The following is an 18,194-nucleotide window of genomic DNA, read 5'->3' as shown; positions in this document are numbered from 1 at the left end:
AGGAGAGAGCACGGGGAGAACACAGACATAACAGGCTGGGGAAAACATGGAATAAAACACGAAAGGGGACAAGGGCTCATGAATACATAGAAGGGCACACAGGGGGTGAGAGTCACAAAGGGAAAGCACACAGGGAACAACATAACAGGGCAACTCCGGAAACAGAACCTAAACAGGGAACTGAATACAAAAATACAAGAGAACTAAGAATACTGGGCCAACCCGGCCCAGGACCATGACATCACCCCCCCCAAAAGGGCTGGCTCCAGACAGCCCAAACACAGGAAAACAAAAACAAAACAGAAAACGACCCAGGGCGGGCGGCGGGGGCCTAGGACGGAGGGCTCGGAACAAAAAACAAAAACGAACAACAGAAAACACAGGAGCACAAGACCATAGTTCAAATAAAGTTCAGGGGGCCGACCCAGAGCCCACCGGCACAAAAGTTCACGGGTCACACGGTCGGGGGGCCGACCGGGCGGGTGGCACAGGTGACAGAGCTGGTCCGGAGGCCTGCCGCGTGGAGGGCAACGGCGGCGACGAAGGAGACGACGGAGCAGTTCAGGGGGCCGGCCGCGTGGAAGGCAGCGGCGGCGGCGAAGGAGACGGAGCAGTTCAGGAGGCCGGCCGCGCGGAAGGCAGCGGCGGCTCTCCAGTGTCAGGCGTACTGGCCGAGGCCCGGTGGGCACAGGACCAGTCGAGGCGGGACCGGTCGAGGCGGGAGACTCTGAGGCTGGGCCAGACGAGGACGAAGTCTCTGAGGCTGGGCCAGACGAGGACGAAGTCTCTGAGGCTGGGCCAGATGAGGACGAAGTCTCTGAGGCTGGGCCAGACGAGGACGAAGACTCTGAGGCGGGGCCAGACGAGGACGAAGACTCTGAGGCTGGGCCAGACGGAGCTGCAGAGGCTGATGGAGGCTGAACGGGCCCCTCGGACCCTCCAGCGGAGACAGGAGGCTGAACGGGCCCCTCGGACCCTCCAGTGGAGACAGGGGGCTGAACGGACCCCTCGGACCCTCCAGCGGAGACAGGAGGCTGAACGGGCCCCTCGGGCCCTCCAGCGGAGACAGGAGGCTGAACGGGCCCCTCGGGCCCTCCAGCGGAGACGGGTGGCTGAACGGGCCCCTCGCGCCCTCCAGCTGACGTGACGCGAAGCGGTGGCGTCGCCGCAGGGTGCCGGATAGGCACACCTGGGAGTCCAACAGCAGACGCAGGACAAACTGTTATGAAGGCCCCTGGCTGGACTAGGAGCTGAGGAAACACAGGCTGCTGAGGCACAAACCCAGAGAGAGAGAGAGCAGGTAAAAAACAGTCTATAGGGCTTAACATCTTAACACAAGAAACCATGAAGTGGACAGTGGTAGGGACCACCAGTTCTGAGCCAGCAATCATTAGGTTCCCAAAGTCTGCATCAGTCCGAAGTGGCTCAGAGGTTACTAGCCCAGTCTGTGTAGTCCTAGGAGAGGTCAACATAAGCTGGTTGGACTCAACCGGTGGTAGTGTGCGGCTCAGAGGAGCTGGTTCGACCATACGGAAAACAAGAACCACCACTCGATCCACAAAAACAAAGCTTAGATCATCAGGAGCTGACTCCTGGAAAAACAGTAAATACACAGATATGGACCTAACCAATGGCACCGTGGTAGCATGACTGTGGTGTGTTGGATGGATGTGTTTGTTGGAACCCGTACCCGCAGTGATCTGTGGTTTCAGAGTGCTAACCCTATTGAGTGGAGAGACAGATATAGGTGAAACGGTACGTGAACCATTAACTGAAGCAGGTGACACTTCAGGCTGAGAGAGGGTGGTTACGACATTGTTCGGGGCCAAAACCCTATCTAGTGACGAGTTCATAGAGGCAGGAGAAAATGGTGTCACATAAATCCTGACCCCAGCTTCCATCTCCTGAGTGGTGGTTATGGTGCTGGAGCAAAACAGTTCAGAACCACCTGGTTTATTACCTATGGGGAGACAGGAGACGTATTGTGACATTACAGTGTCCTGGTCACCATGATCTGCTGTTATGTGTGCATCTTGGTAACATGCTAGGGGTTCATGACCAGTGTTCACAGTCTCTGGTTCGTGAAAAGCAAGTGTAGCTGGGCACACCGGAGCACTAGCTATGCTTTCGTTGCCTTCATTCAGTGACTGATGGAGGAGCAGGGCCGGCTCAGGAGGGAAGAGAGAAACCACAGGCAACTCAGATTTAGTTGGAACTGCAGACACGGAAAGAGACACCAAATGAAACACCTCCCTACCGCTATTAAAACCGAAGGCAGTGGGAAACCTTGTCAGTCTGTGAATCGAGTCTGTGGTCCCTGCCGGGTTGAGTGAAGCGGGAGCGGAACTGTCTCTGGCCTGCGGCTCGGTGAATGGCTCATTGCTAGCCACCTCACCGGCTAAGTCCGTAGCCTCCTCACATGCCTTCCGCTCAGAGGTAACTTGGAGCGACTGGACAGTTTCACTCACCTCCGAGCGTCGGGCGATGCGGTGGCGACGCGAACGCCGTTTTCTTTTGGCCGTGGGCCCCGTAGACGTGGGAGATGGAGGCTCCTGAGGCGTCGCAGCGGCTGAGGAGGCGGTAGTAAGCGGAGTGGCAGGCGGGAGTCCCAGGCAACTCCGGGGGCCCCCAAGGGCTAGCCGTGTCCCGCGGAAAACCTCATCGTAGGGGGGAGCGAGCCATGGCTCCTCTCGTAGCTCTTCCTCCAGTTGCGCGCATACGGCGCGCTGCCGCTCCTCGAGGTCGGAATCCGCGCCCCCACAGCCACCTCGTGTTGCTCAGTGGAGGGCAGAACGGGCCGTGGCGGTGCGCGACAGCGGCGGGAACGCCGTTTCCTCTCAGGGGCGGCCGTGGGCTCAGCCTGGCCTTCCGTGGCGACCGGCTCCTCGCCCTCAGACCACATCCGTGCAAGGCAGGAAGCAGGAGACGAGTAGCCCGATCGCGGCGGCGAGGGTGGGTGGTCGATCTGTGGTGGGACAGCTGACGAGAGCTCCTCCTCGGTGATAAGCCAGGGCTTCCAACGGAGCTCGTCCTCCCGATACGCCCGTAACACCTGCTGCCGCTCCTCTTCACCAAAGTCGCTGGCCTCTGGCACCTCCTTGCGCCACGTAGTGTAGACAGGCGGTGGCGAAGATGTAGAAGCCGAAGAGAAGCGAACAGGCGGTGTAACGGTGGTGAGCCCCATGGTCCCGATCCTGACCGTTTCCGGTTCTTTCTGGGACAGCTGCCCCGGGCGGATGCCCACGGCGGACACAAGAAAGTCCCGGATGTGGGGGCGCAGCGCGCCGAATAGCCACGGGAGCCCGGACACCATCCGCTGAAGACGGACGGCTACGGTCTCCCGGTATTCGCCTCTAGGCAGCGTCGCCCATTCCTCACAGTGGTATTCCACCGTGTAGACCAAGTCTTCCTGGAGGTCCGCGGAGGGGTTGTGAGCTGCTGGGTCCAGTTCGGGGTCGCGTTCTTTTGTCATGATTCGTTGTGTGGCAGGCAGGAGAAGGACCCAAGATGCAGACTCACAGACACGGGGATAAACTTAAAGATCACAGTTTTAATGCTGGCTTAAAGGTGAAACACAAAACAGTACTGAACTAAACTGGAAAAACTAAACATGAGATGTACCAGGAACCACGGGGAGAATAACACACAACATGAGGGAGAACGCGACGCCGAACAGAGGGAGACGCAGACAGAAATACACAGAGGGTTAACGAGGAAAGTGGGAACACACGGGGAACACAGCTGACACAGATAACCATAACGAGACAGGGCGGGGTGAACATAACACTGACGGGAGACAGGCAGAGTCAAACAGGAAGTACACAGAGGTTCAGACAGGAGGAGAGAGCACGGGGAGAACACAGACATAACAGGCTGGGGAAAACATGGAATAAAACACAAAAGGGGACAAGGGCTCATGAATACATAGAAGGGCACACAGGGGGTGAGAGTCACAAAGGGAAAGCACACAGGGAACAACATAACAGGGCAACTCCGGAAACAGAACCTAAACAGGGAACTGAATACAAAAATACAAGAGAACTAAGAATACTGGGCCAACCCGGCCCAGGACCATGACAGCACAATAATGTTTAATATTTAGTATTTACTGTCATATTCCCATATATCATTGTGATGTTGTTTATTCTATTACTCTCGTTTTCTTCTGCTTGTTTTCTTTTATCTTTCTCAGCAGGTGATCCAGGTGATCGATAGATGTATTTTTTTTCTGTTTATTCTGTTGGTTTTTGTTTTTTGCCTTTTTTCCCCGTCCCTCTTCTCAGCTGTTTTTCTTTCCCTCTTTCTTTCTCCCCTTTCTTTCCCCCAATCAAGTCTGTCCCGTATTCAGCAAGTGAAAATAAAATAAACAATAAAAGGTGAATCAAATAGACCATTACGGCAAGGCTGGGATGGTCAATTTGGTAAAGTAAATCCGTTGGGCATCTTTCTTCGCCTTTAGACAACAATTCTAATGGCAAAAGAGCCAAACGGGACAGGCAAAAAAAAAAACCTTAAAAAAAAAAAAAAAGAAAGAGACTCCATCATCAGTCAATCATCCACCACCTGTGGCTCACCCTCATCCTGGTACTGACCCCTTGAGTTCACTGCACCACTCCTCCCCTGCAGCTGCACCAGGGACCACACCTCAGCCTAGAGCTGGGCGATAGAACGATAACGATATGTATTGCAAAATAACTTTTTCTCAATAGAAAAATTAAACTATTGCGTTTAATTTTAATTTATGTCCTCTTAAAAAAAAAGAAGAAGAACAGCCAATACAAATTAAGTAGTGCAGAGCCGAACCAATCACAGCCGCAGCGTCGCGTCACGTGACTTGTTACGTACAGCACAAGTGCCAAGCCGCACATGCGTATTTATTTGAAGCAGCCAGCCGCCGTGCCGCCCGGGTAATGGAGGAAATGAGTGTGCCGACTAGAGAAAAATCAACCGAGAGCGTGACCAAAGGTTACCGAAGAGAAAACAGATGATGGTTCCAATGCCGGAGAGATTGTCGAACGGAAGAGCCAAAGAAGTTCCGTAGTGTGAAGGTATTTCGACTATTTCAAGTCTGACAAAAAACAGAGTAGCGTGCACTGTAAATGTGCCGAAAGCAAGTCTGGAAATACAATAAACCGGTGCATGCTCAATCTCTGATTGGAAGCGCTAATTCGTCATTCGGCTTTTGTCAGACTAAAGTAACTGTTAAAACTGTTTGAAAAGCTCAGCTATACAACAAGGAGAGATTGAGAATTTCCTTTTAGTTCTCAGTTTATTTGATATTGACAAAAGTTAGTCAGTTTTGTCTGTTCTTCTGTAAAACAAACTAAGATTTATTTTTAGAATTAATATTTTGTTTCTAAGTGGAATTGACAATTTAGTAGTCTGTTTTGTTTGTTCTATTTTGAAACTTAAACGCTTTAGCGGCTGCTTTTTGTGTAGTTTGCAATATTTGCCTTTATTTATCTGAAAAAGTCTCATGTTTCTTTAGTACATCTACCCTGTTGAACTTATTATGGGAAATAAATATTTAAATCAAAAGAAGCTGCTGATTATTTCACATTTTACTTGTGAGCAACGGCACATTTAAATCTCACAAATATAGTTATTTGGCTTATATTGTGATATATATCGTTATCGCCTGAAATGAAAAAAACATTTCATGATTTGGAAAAATCTCATATCGCCCAGCTCTACCTCAGCTACAACTGTATTTCTTGTGCAACGATTGTAAAAGATCATTTTTTATTTGCTTGGCTGAATCTGTCATTTCAGTACATCTTTATTGTCTTCATTGTCTTTTTTTTTTTTCAACACTTATTGGTTCCACAATAAGTGAAACCATGCTGAAGGTATTTCTGCTTGGATGCTTCCCATGCCTCACTCTAGTTCAACCTGTAAGTATTATTATAAGTGATTATATATGCAGATACTACTTGAATATGCAAATACAAGTAATACAATACTTAGAAATTTTCTACAGTTTGTCAATGTGTATGAAAAGTATGGTGGCTCTCACCACGGCTGATATGAGGTGAGTACTTTCTTTATCCTCCACATTTAAATCACACATGAACATCACTTTCTGTAAAATGTTTGGATTTTTTTTTCTCTCTACACATCACCACCAACCCCCATCCCCCAGCGATGTTAAAGACTCATTGCCTGCTATCACAAATGCTTGATTGAATTTCTTGGAGTCAAAAGTGGCACAACCAGTTATTAGGTTTAGGGTGTAATTACCTTTTCACACAGGACCACGTAGATTTGGATACATTTCTTCATTCTACTGTTTCCATGTCACGAAATACACCTTTTGAGATCTTTTTTTTTGTTTTAGCTCAGAATGTAGTAGCATAATTTTCAAACAATAAGTCAACTATACCATTACTTAAGGATAGCACATGACTTTAACAAAATAATAACATAAGAAATCAACAATATAAAATAACACAAAATGCTGGGTCACAGTTGTAATATACAACACCTGATTATTTTCTAGTTTCTTTACATTTTCTAAAAAGCCAGAAGATAGATATTGTCATGGTCCTGGGCCATGTTGGCCCAGTGTTCTTAGTTTTCTTGTATGTTTGTATTTTGTTCCTTATTTAGGCCATGTTTTCTGAGTTGCCCTGTTGTGTTGTTCCCTAAGTGTTTTCCCTTCATGGCTTTTACCCCCTGTGTGCCCCTCTGTGTATCTGTGAGCCCTCGTCTCTCCTTATGTTTTATTCCATGTTTCCCCTGCCCATTATGTCCAAGTTCTCCCCGTGCTCTCTCTCTCCCCCCTGTGTGCCCTCTATGTATTTATGAGCCCTCGTCTCCCTTTGTGGTTGTTTCATGTTTCCCCAGCCCGTTATGTCTGTGTTTTCCCCGTGCTCTCTCTCCTCCTGTCTGAACCTCTGTGCACTTCCTGTTTACTTTGTGACTCTCACGCCCGTACATGTCATGTTCAGTTCACCCCGCCCTGTCTCGTTATGATTATCAGTGTCACCTGTGTTCCCCGTGTGTTCCCACTTTCCTCGTTTACCCTCTGTGTATTTCTGTCTGCGTCTCCCTCTGTTCGGCGTGACGTCGTCCCTCATGCTGTGTGTGGATCTCCCTGTGTGTTCTTAGTTTATGGTTTCCCAGTTTAGTCTAGTTTGTATGTTTGTTCTCCCAGCAAATAAAGCTGTGTTTTGAGTTCACCTCCCCGAGTCTGTGAGTCCTGCATTTTGGGTCCAACTCCTGCCTGCCGCACAGCGATTCCTGACAGATATATAGATAGATAGGACCTGGTGATCATTACCCCTACATTTTAAAGGGTAAATATTTATACTTAAAGGAACATACACAAACAACAGTTAGTTTTGTATGTGACTCATACCTGGTCAATCTCACATCACTGTGTTGCAGCAAAAAGATTAATCAGGTGTGTCCCTGATTGTTGCCCAATTGTGTTTACCCTTGTTAAGATGAGAATGTTTTCTAAGAGTTAGAGTTTCCCAACAGTTACGCAAATGAGATTAAATCATCTCTTGCAACTGTGTATAAAAAGCTCTGCTGTCAGTACAACATTACCACAATCATCCACATCTCTGAGACAGTCTGCTGAAGTTGTGAAGGCCTGACGGTAACATTTCTCATCAATCTCTTATTGCTTCTCTGTTTTCAGTATAATGTTGGTTGAATGGTGATTTTTCACCACATCTCATCTGAAATATTGTTAACAGGTGAAATCACTGAAAACATGATCAAGGTTGTGTTTCTGCTTGGATGCCTGCTGAGCCTTGCTCTGGCAAATCCTGTAAGTGTAATATGACTAAAGACTGTGCTAGTGATGTTATCTGTAATATATGAATATATCTTGCACTGTGTGTGTGTAACTGTGTAACCAGAGACTGTGTCAGTGCTCCTATCTTGTCATATCCAAACAATACAGGGAGTGCAGAATTATTAGGCAAATGAGTATTTTGTCCACATTATCCTCTTCATGCATGTTGTCGTACTCCAAGCTGTATAGGCTCGAAAGCCTACTACCAATTAAGCATATTAGGTGATGTGCATCTCTGTAATGAGAAGGGGTGTGGTCTAATGACATCAACACTCTATATCTGGTGTGCATAATTATTAGGCAACGTCCTTTCCTTTGGCAAAATGGGTCAAAAGAAGGACTTGACAGGCTTAGAAAAGTCAAAAATAGTGAGATATCTTGCAGAGGGATGCAGCAGCCTCAAAATTGCAAAGCCTCTGAAGCGTGATCATCGAACAATCAAGCGTTTCATTCAAAATAGTCAACAGGGTCGCAAGAAGCGTGTGGAAAAACCAAGGCGCAAAATAACTGCCCATGAACTGAGAAAAGTCAAGCGTGCAGCTGCCAAGATGCCACTTGCCATCAGTTTGGCCATATTTCAGAGCTGCAACATCACCGGAGTGCCCAAAGCACAAGGTGTGCAATACTCAGAGACATGGCCAAGGTAAGAAAGGCTGAAAGACGACCACCACTGAACAAGACACACAAGCTGAAACGTCAAGACTGGGCCAAGAAATATCTCAAGACTGATTTTTCTAAGGTTTTATGGACTGATGAAATGAGAGTGAGTCTTGATGGGCCAGATGGATGGGCCCGTGGCTGGATTGGTAAAGGGCAGAGAGCTCCAGTCCAACTCAGACGCCAGCAAGGTGGAGGTGGAGTACTGGTTTGGGCTGGTATCATCAAAGATGAGCTTGTGGGGCCTTTTTTGGGTTGAGGATGGAGTCAAGCTCAACTCCCAGTCCTACTGCCAGTTTCTGGAAGACACCTTCTTCAAGCAGTGGTACAGGAAGAAGTCTGCATCCTTCAAGAAAAACATGATTTTCATGCAGGACAATGCTCCATCACACGCGTCCAAGTACTCCACAGCGTGGCTGGCAAGAAAGGGTATAAAAGAAGAAAAACTAATGACATGGCCACCTTGTTCACCTGATCTGAACCCCATTGAGAACCTGTGGTCCATCATCAAATGTGAGATTTACAAGGAGGGAAAACAGTACACCTCTCTGAACAGTGTCTGGGAGGCTGTGGTTGCTGCTGCACGCAATGTTGATGGTGAACAGATCAAAACACTGACAGAATCCATGGCTGGCAGGCTTTTGAGTGTCCTTGCAAAGAAAGGTGGCTATATTGGTCGCTGATTTGTTTTTGTTTTGTTTTTGTATGTCAGAAATGTATATTTGTGAATGTGGAGATGTTATATTGGTTTCACTGGTAAAAATAAATAATTGAAATGGGTATATATTTGTTTTTTGTTAAGTTGCCTAATAATTATGCACAGTAATAGTCACTTGCACACACAGATATCCCCCTAAAATAGCTAAAACTAAAAACAAACTAAAAACTACTTCCAAAAACATTCAGCTTTGATATTAATGAGTTTTTTGGGTTCATTGAGAACATGGTTGTTGTTCAATAATAAAATTATTCCTCAAAAATACAACTTGCCTAATAATTCTGCACTCCCTTGCTCTGGCAAATCCTGTAAGTGTAATATGACTGTAGAATGATATATCTTGCACTGTGTGTGTGTAACTGTGTAACCAGAGACTGTGTCAGTGCTCCTATCTTGTCATATCCAAACAATACATTTGCATGTTTTTTTTAAACAGAATGACTCAGCACACGAGCGCGATGCACGTTCTTCATCTAGGGAGGGGGTGAGTCTCATGTTTGTCTTTCTAGGTTTGAACATTAGACACACTTGACTCTCTGATATTTACATATCTCTAAGAAGTTATTCACCAGAGAATGCATTATCACATGTAATAATATATATTACTGATTCTCTTGCAGACTACTGGGCCTTCCCTAAATCGTCTTACCCTGCTCCTACCTTTTCTACAGAATCCAGCACTTCTGCAGAATTCAACGCTCCTTGCTTTGCTTCTTGCTGCTATACGATAAGCTGCTCCTTAACCAACAGCTATTACTGCCACAAAGGAGGAATTGAAAACGAACAAACAATGAATAAAAACCTATGTTAAATTGCACTGGGATTTTTTTATTTATTTACATACTTATTTCTGAGTGACTCTGTTTTAAAAAAAGTTAAAAAAAAAAACAAAAAAAACAAGAAAAGATTATTCTAGTCAATATAAACGACATCTCCTTGTTCATGCAGTTTCTCCCAAATCACACACTTTTGTCTGATCATTACCCAATAACACGAAGAAGACCGACCTGGAGCCAAGTGTCGTTCCACCCACTTGACCTCCGTCAGACTCTCAGCCAGGTTCCCCATAGCACTCCTTTTATTGTGGTTACATGAATATGCATAGGTTCATTAACATATGACGTTTCATACACACAAAGAGTACCGTGCGTTGTGTGTGTGTGCCAGGAGTCTAGTGGTCCATCTAAACAAAAGGCTCTTACACTCAAACAGATATACGTGTGTTTGCTATACCATATATCAGCAAGAGAAGATACGACCTCTCCTAGGAGGTGTGTGATCTATGCCAGAACACTCCGTAGAGGAGTGAACACCCCCCCCCCTCTTCATGCTACACAGAGTTGTTACAGACCTCCTAGGATGACACATTCTTTCAACAAATGATTATATACTTCTAAGCATATGAGTAAATATTTCTAAGCATAAATGATAATGAACAATACAAATCTAACAGTGCACCTTAAAGCTGATACAGTGGCCCCTCATTTATCGTGGGAGTTACGTTCTAAAAAATAACCTACGATAGCTGAAATCGCTGAAGTAGCCAACTGTATTCTCTCTCTTTTTTTTTTTTTTTTACAATTGTTATAGATGTTTTAAGGCTGTAAAACCCTTCACTACACACTATACACTTTTCTCAGACAAGCATGAACATCTTTACGCTTTTCTCTCTTGTTTAAACACTCAAAGTTCAAATCTTTGTAGAAAAACAAGTCTAGTATTCCAGAATGAAATCAAGGCTAAAACACTGTTTTCAGGTCTAGAACATGGGAACAGAGCAGCTGCAAGAGAATTCAACATTAATGCATCAATGGTAAAGAAGTAGAGGAAGCAAGAAGAATGAGTTGTGTAAAGTTTGACTTTTCGGACTGTTTTGTTTCGCTTAATGCGCCTTATAATCTGGAAAATATGGTAATTTCTACTTTCCGTTAGCATGTCCAGAAGTCCAACTTTTTGTGCGATTGTTAGCAGCCTCCTCTGTCTTTTGGGTGCTACCGCAGGTGCCTTTGACGGTGCAAAACATTTCGTCAACATTGTTGTGTTTGTTGGGGAGAAAACTTACAAACATGCAGTACAGCACTTCAGAGTCACACTGCTAGCGATCGAAGATTTTTGTAAATTTTTCAAGCTGAACGCATTCTGTACTGTACAGGAAACCCGGCACAAGATGACTTTGTGAATTTCTTCACGTGTAAAATTTTAAACATTGAAGAAAAAAATTGCCCATAATCATCTCACAGATGTAACATTATGTACAGCTACTTTCAGTAGGAAAAATGACAAAAGCTTTGTCCAAAAACTTGTGTGTCATGGCTGTGTGAAGGCAGGCAGGAAAGGTGGACCAAAAAGCAGGACTCACAGAGGCACAGGTGTACTCAAAACCCTCAGCTTTATTGTGGGAATGCAGACTGAACAAAGAACTAACTAGACTGGAATGCAAACAAACTAGCAGGCAGGCAAACAGAACACACAGGGTGGTATGAGGATGAACAGACGTTAACGATGCCACACTGACACAAAGACACACTGGGCTTAAACACACTGAAGGAGTCATCAAGGAATTAAAGACACAAGGGGAACAGCTGGGAGGGATAAGACCTAACAAGACAGGGGGAATAAAGCTAGAAACACTGACAAAGACAGGAACATGAACCTTCAAAGTAAAACAGGAAACAAGACACACTTTACAAGGACACGGACTCGACAAAGTAAGACAGACTAGACGCTGAATTAAACCGGCAATAATAACAAAATACAACCCGAACCTTAGTCATAATGCAAAAACATACCAGAATAACTGAAACACAGATTCATAATTCAAAAATAAACCAAAGCATAAGGAACTCAAAATGCTGGGTTGATCCGACCCAGGACAGTGACATTATGGGCCAAACTGTACAATAAAAAGGTGTTTGTGAAAAACCCAAAACAAATTTTGTGTCTGCCTGATTTTCACTGATGAACTTTATTTTGCAGCTACCAAACACAACAGTGAGCAGAAAGACTAAAGAAAAAGTCAAGATTCAGTTTAGAAAAGAGAAAAACTAAAGCAAAACAAGCAACATTGTGTGCTTTAAGGTGCCAATTTGAGAGGTATACCAGGGAATCAGGTACTGGTTGAAGCCTTTCTTTTTCAGAAGAGCTACAGTATCCAGAGTTGTACATAGTGAAGAAGTAGCGTTCAGCTAGCTACACTGCACTGTTGGCACAACAACATTTTTAATCTTAGTTTAAGACAGAGTCACTCAAAAATAAGCACTGATTTTCAATAATCCTGTAAATAAATGACAAAAGAACCCCAGTGCAATTCAACATAGGTTTTTATTCATTGTTGGTTTGTGGCAGTAATAGCTGTTGGTTAAGGAGCAGCTTATCGTATAGCAGCAAGAAGCAAAGCAAGGAGCGTTGAATTCTGCAGAAGTGCTGGATTCTGTAGAAAAGGTAGTAGCAGGGTAAGACGATTTAGGGAAGGCCCAGTAATCTGCAAGAGAATCAGTAATATATATTATTACATGTGATAATGCATTCTCTGGTGAATAACTTCTTAGAGATATGTAAATATCAGAGAGTCAAGTGTGTCTAATGTTCAAACCTAGAAAGACAAACATGAGACTCACCCCCTCCCTAGATGAAGAACGTGCATCGCGCTCGTGTGCTGAGTCATTCTGTTTAAAAAAAACATGCAAATGTATTGTTTGGATATGACAAGATAGGAGCACTGACACAGTCTCTGGTTACACAGTTACACACACACACAGTGCAAGATATATCATTCTACAGTCATATTACACTTACAGGATTTGCCAGAGCAAGGCTCAGCAGGCATCCAAGCAGAAACACAACCTTGATCATGGTTTCAGTGATTTCACCTGTTAACAATAATTCTGATGAGATGTGGTCAAAACCATCTGCAAAATCACCATTCAACCAACATTATACTGAAAACAGAGAAGCAATAAGAGATTGATGAGAAATGTTACCGTCAGGTCTTCACAACTTCAGCAGACTGTCTCAGAGATGTGGATGATTGTGGTAATGCTGTACTGACAGCAGAGCTTTTTATACACAGTTGCAAGAGATGATTTAATCTCATTTGCGTAACTGTTGGGAAACTCTAACTCTTAGAAAACATTCTCATCTTAACAAGGGTAAACACAATTGGGCAACAATCAGGGACACACCTAATTAATCCTTTTGCTGCAACACAGTGATGTGAGATTGACCAGGTATGAGTCACATACAAAACTAACTGTTGTTTGTATATGTTCCTTTAAGTATAATTGTCTACCCTTTAAAATGTAGGGGTAATGGTCACCAGGTCCTATCTATCTATTAGGGATACTCGTATCAATATTGAACCGTTCGATACAGTGCTTTCGGTTCGGTACGCATATGTATCGAACAATAAATTTTCCTTCTGACGATGCTGTCTGTGTTGAGCACTCAGTGGATCTGCGCTCGACAGTGCAGCCTAGGCGGAGTAGTCGAACGCAGACTCACTGAGCGCAGGGCAAGCTAGCCAGACAGAAGTTAAGCTCTCCTTGCAACATGGGAAACTGAACCTCCCCCACCCTCATTCAGATCTGGCGTTTGGAACTATTTTGGTTGTCATGTGACGTATGACCCTGAAGGTAAGCGCGTCATGGACTAAAGTAAAACAGTATGTTGGATGTGCCACGCAATGCTCAATTACATGGGTGGGAACTAGTGTGTTAGTGCAGTTAGCTCGTTAATGTGTTGGCTGTCTAGCCCATGCACGGGGCGATCGGCGGTAGCTCGTTAACGTCATTTCAACGAGATTAACGCTGACAGAACTAGTGGGAACACAACGAATATGACTGCACATTTATGCCGACATCATCCTAGTGCAAAGACAAGTGGAAGCAGACAAAAACAACAAGCATGCATGCTACAAACGTTATCCGAGTCATTTAGACAGCCGTTAGCACATGATTCTCCTTATGGGAACCTGATATGTTTAATATGCTGCTGAGAATATAGCCCAGAAGAAGCGTATAGTATAGCTTTTATTTTGGAAAGAGCCATTTCTCTGTAATAAACTCTCTTTTCCAAAGATGAGTGATTCCTCAATCAGATACAGGGCTCGCAATATCGATTTTTCGAGTCGGGCTACCAAAATCTATCTCTGCCCTGCCCGTCGGGTTATCGTAGAAAGGAAAAATATGTGTCAATGCTTTTGCATTCTTTCGGAAATGTAGCTGGGTAATTATGTCATTGGCATCGGTGAGCCACTGTCAATATGTGACATATTGAAATCGCGTTTGAATTTGCGCTTGTTTTTTGCTTTCACTTTGCAATCGCGCGAACTGTGTATAGAGAGCGACAGCACTGATCTGTGAGTGATGATAATTTGCGCACCAATTCCTCTGACATCGTCTTATTAATCGTTAGCTTACTATGCAAACATGACAAGTGAAATCTCCCGCAGCTTAAACATGTGAGAGGTTGATCACGCAGAGAATCGCTGAGCTTATGTGAGTGCGTGTGTAAAAGCAGCAGGATATATATTTTAGTTCTGCTGAGCCACATAAGACAGGTCAGGGTGAAGAAGTGACAGCCAAAGAAAAGCTTACCACAAAACGGAAAAGTTATGACAAATCAGACTATAAGGCAAAAAGAAAGTGCAGCTATCAAAAATAAAAAACGCGCACAAGATAAGAAGTTGTAATGCGTGTACATAACATTTTCTGGAGGAGGACAGACATTTGTTTAGAACTCTTAAAGATGTCGAAGAAGCTCCTTTAAGCAATTGCTTTGGGTTTCCTCCACCTCCAAAGAAATGTCAGAAGGAGTCCGAACCACAAAAGAAGCGCGTATTCTCGGAAAAGTGGTTGCAGGAGGTGAGCTGGCTTCAAACAAATGATGAACGCACAGAGATGTGGTGCAGAATGTGCCGTGAAAATCCCACTCTAGCAGACAAAAACAGTGCTTTTTATATGGACGCAAACGCGTGTTGCAACTTCTTATCTGGTGCGCGTCTTTTATTTTGACAGCAAATGCGCACATGCGGACCACTTATGCGCACTCGTGTAAATAACATAATGTTCTGCCGGGTGTGTTGTTGGTTTTCTCTCGATTTCTGAGTCGACAAGCGCCTTTGTTACTGGGACCAGTCATTTTAAGAAAGGCCCCCATTAGAACCCATGAGAAATGCAAGAAATGCATTATTGCTCAGTCTGCAATATCTTTCCCAGAACAAACACCAATTGCAAATAACATACTAAAAATAAACCTGAAAAATCTGTTTAGAACAGCGTACTATGTTGCAAAGAGTGAACTACCACTGGCACAATTTAGCAGTCTTTGCAAACTTCAAAAAGCAAATGGCCTAGATCTTGGTTCCACTTGTCTCTTACCCGTGACTTCAGTGGAAATTTAAAATTCAGGATCTGACACAGACTGATTCATGTCCTACACAGTTCTTACAAGTTCATAGAAATTTCTGTTCAATTAGAACCAAGTATTTGAGTTGATGATTGTAATTTTTATACAATGTTAAAATTTGTTTTTCAACAATTTTTTGATTAATGTTTTGTTTCCGTTACAATATTATACTTTAATGTATAATATTGTAAAGGAAACAAAACGGGAAACAAAACATCAATCAAAAAATTGCTCTCTTTTTTATTCAGGCTACTTAAACTTATTTTGGGCTACAAAAAACTGAAGAGTCCCTGCCCGAAGGGCTACCAGGGATTTTGAAATTTTGTGAGTCCTGATATTTATAATTTTAATAAATGACAAATTAAAAAGGCATGAACATTTTTTTTGTATCGAAAAAATATCGAACCGTGACACCAAAGTATCGAACCGAACCGTGAATTTTGTGTATCGTTGCACCCCTACTATCTATATATCTATCTTCTGGCTTTTTAGAAAATGTAAAGAAACTAGAAAATAATCAGGTGTTGTATATTACAACTGTGACCCAGCATTTTGTGTTATTTTATATTGTTGATTTCTTATGTTATTATTTTGTTAAAGTCATGTGCTATCCTTAAGTAATGGTATAGTTGACTTATTGTTTGAAAATTATGCTACTACATTCTGAGCTAAAACAAAAAAAAAGATCTCAAAAGGTGTATTTCGTGACATAGAAACAGTAGAATGAAGAAAATGTATCCAAATCTACGTGGTCCTGTGTGAAAAGGTAATTACACCCTAAACCTAATAACTGGTTGTGCCACTTTTGACTCCAAGAAATTCAATCAAGCATTTGTGATAGCAGGCAATGAGTCTTTAACATCGCTGGGGGATGGCCCAATCTTCTTCGCAGAATCAACAGCTACAACAGCTGCATCCACTACAACTCCTTGAAATCTAAAAGGTAACCAAAAATTAAGCCAGCATTGCATTTTTGGCGACAGCACAATAAATGCAATGCTGGCTCGATTTTTGCTTTTTTTTGGTTTCCTTTCAGATTTCAGGGAGTTGTAGTGGGTGCAGCTGTTGTAGTGGTTTTAGCAGGCGCTTGTAGGAAGACAGAGAGAAGTTGCTTCAAGGAAATATTGTTGTTGGTAGTTGAGTGTAGAGAGAAAAAAAAATCCAAACATTTTACAGAAAGTGATGTTCATGTGTGATTTAAATGTGGAGGATAAAGAAAGTACTCACCTCATATCAGCCGTGGTGAGAGCCACCATACTTTTCATACACATTGACAATCTGTAGAAAATTCCTAAGTATTGTATTACTTGTATTTGCATATTCAAGTAGTATCTGCGTATATAATCACTTATAATAATACTTACAGGTTGAACTAGAGTGAGGCATAGGAAGCATCCAAGCAGAAATACCTTCAGCATGGTTCCACTTATTGTGGAACCAATAAGTGTTGAAAAAAAAAAGACAATGAAGACAATAAAGATGTACTGAAATGACAGATTCATCCAAGCAAATAAAAAAATGATCTTTTACAATTGTTACACAAGAAATGCAGTTGTGGCTGAGGTGTGGTCCCTGGTGCAGCTGCAGGGGAGGAGTGGTGGAATGAGCTCAAGGGGTCAGTACCGGGAGGCAGGTGAGCCACAGGTGGTGGTGATTGACTGATGATGGAGTCTCTGGCTGTGTCCCAATTAAGAGACCGCATGCTTGAAGTACGCATTTTGAGTACGATTACGTCACCGCCACGCAACGACGGCTGTCCCAATTCGAAGGGACAGAAGGGAGCGGCCGAAGAGTGAACTGTCAAAAGTAAGTACTGAATATGATGTCACTTATTTATGTGCGAATGTTTAATAATGAAGAACATTAAAACATTACTGTTGGCCACATGTCGGCAAAGTTATGTGACATTAGTGATGTTTGTACTTTCAGCGTTAACTTGGTTTTAAAGCCTCTACTTCAAAAAATATATATATAGTTGACCTTAATCTTACAGAGAATGTGATGATTTTATGCATAATTAAAGTCAGTCATATATCCACAAACACAACAAGCTGAAAGTCAGTGATGCTGCTCGGTTTGCAGTCCTGAATATCACGGCACAAGCAGGATTCACTGCACTGTTAATGTTAGCTATGTTATATTGCTGCCTCTGTTCGGTGGTGTCGAGCCAAACGGACTTTAACGTGTGTTTGAACGAGCTGACGGTTCACTCGTTAAGCTGAAAGAAAGATGCTTTAATCCCACTTTTAAAGACAGTAGAAGGCGAAAAATAAAAATAATCTTAATTCTAACCAATATGGTCCTGCCTTCGCTATTGTGGTTGATATGGCGGTAGGGACGGCCTTAGGGCGTCTGGGGAGTCCATAGGGACGTTTTCCCTGGAGGGCCTAACCCGGGGGATGTGGCCATGACCTGGTTAGGGGCTCTGGTGGCTCTTAGATGGTGTTTTCCTTGTGGCTGCGTACAGCGGAGATGGGGGAGGGTCTGTGCTGCCGGACGTTGGTTACTGGCCTGGTTGCCTGACTGCCCCTGGGTGGGTCCGGGACGAGCGTGGAGGCTTGGGGGTCTGGGGATGCTCCGCCCCCGGTCTGGGGTGCTGGCTGGGCC

The 18,194-nt window shown here is 44.0% G+C and overlaps 2 long non-coding RNA genes across 2 annotated transcripts; one reads left to right on the top strand and one right to left on the bottom strand.

The window, feature by feature from the left end:
• Positions 1 to 7,559: 7,559 nt before the first annotated feature.
• LOC146668025 (uncharacterized) lies at positions 7,560 to 9,996 on the top strand. Its single transcript, XR_014911980.1, has 4 exons — positions 7,560 to 7,606; positions 7,707 to 7,780; positions 9,619 to 9,666; positions 9,803 to 9,996. It is a non-coding gene; the product is annotated as an uncharacterized LOC146668025 (long non-coding RNA).
• A 2,471-nt stretch (positions 9,997 to 12,467) lies between these two features.
• LOC146668024 (uncharacterized) lies at positions 12,468 to 13,216 on the bottom strand. Its single transcript, XR_014911979.1, has 4 exons — positions 13,163 to 13,216; positions 12,978 to 13,051; positions 12,800 to 12,847; positions 12,468 to 12,663 (listed from the first exon to the last, which is right to left on the bottom strand). It is a non-coding gene; the product is annotated as an uncharacterized LOC146668024 (long non-coding RNA).
• Positions 13,217 to 18,194: the final 4,978 nt, after the last annotated feature.

The sequence above is a fragment of the Rhamphochromis longiceps genome, linkage group LG6 (assembly GCF_057381845.1).
Source record: "Rhamphochromis longiceps isolate RC_006_pf linkage group LG6, R_longiceps_female_GT1.1, whole genome shotgun sequence".
NCBI lineage: Eukaryota > Metazoa > Chordata > Actinopteri > Cichliformes > Cichlidae > Rhamphochromis > Rhamphochromis longiceps.
The sequence above is the reverse complement of the archived record's forward strand: the minus strand, read 5'-3'. Positions and strand labels throughout refer to the sequence as shown.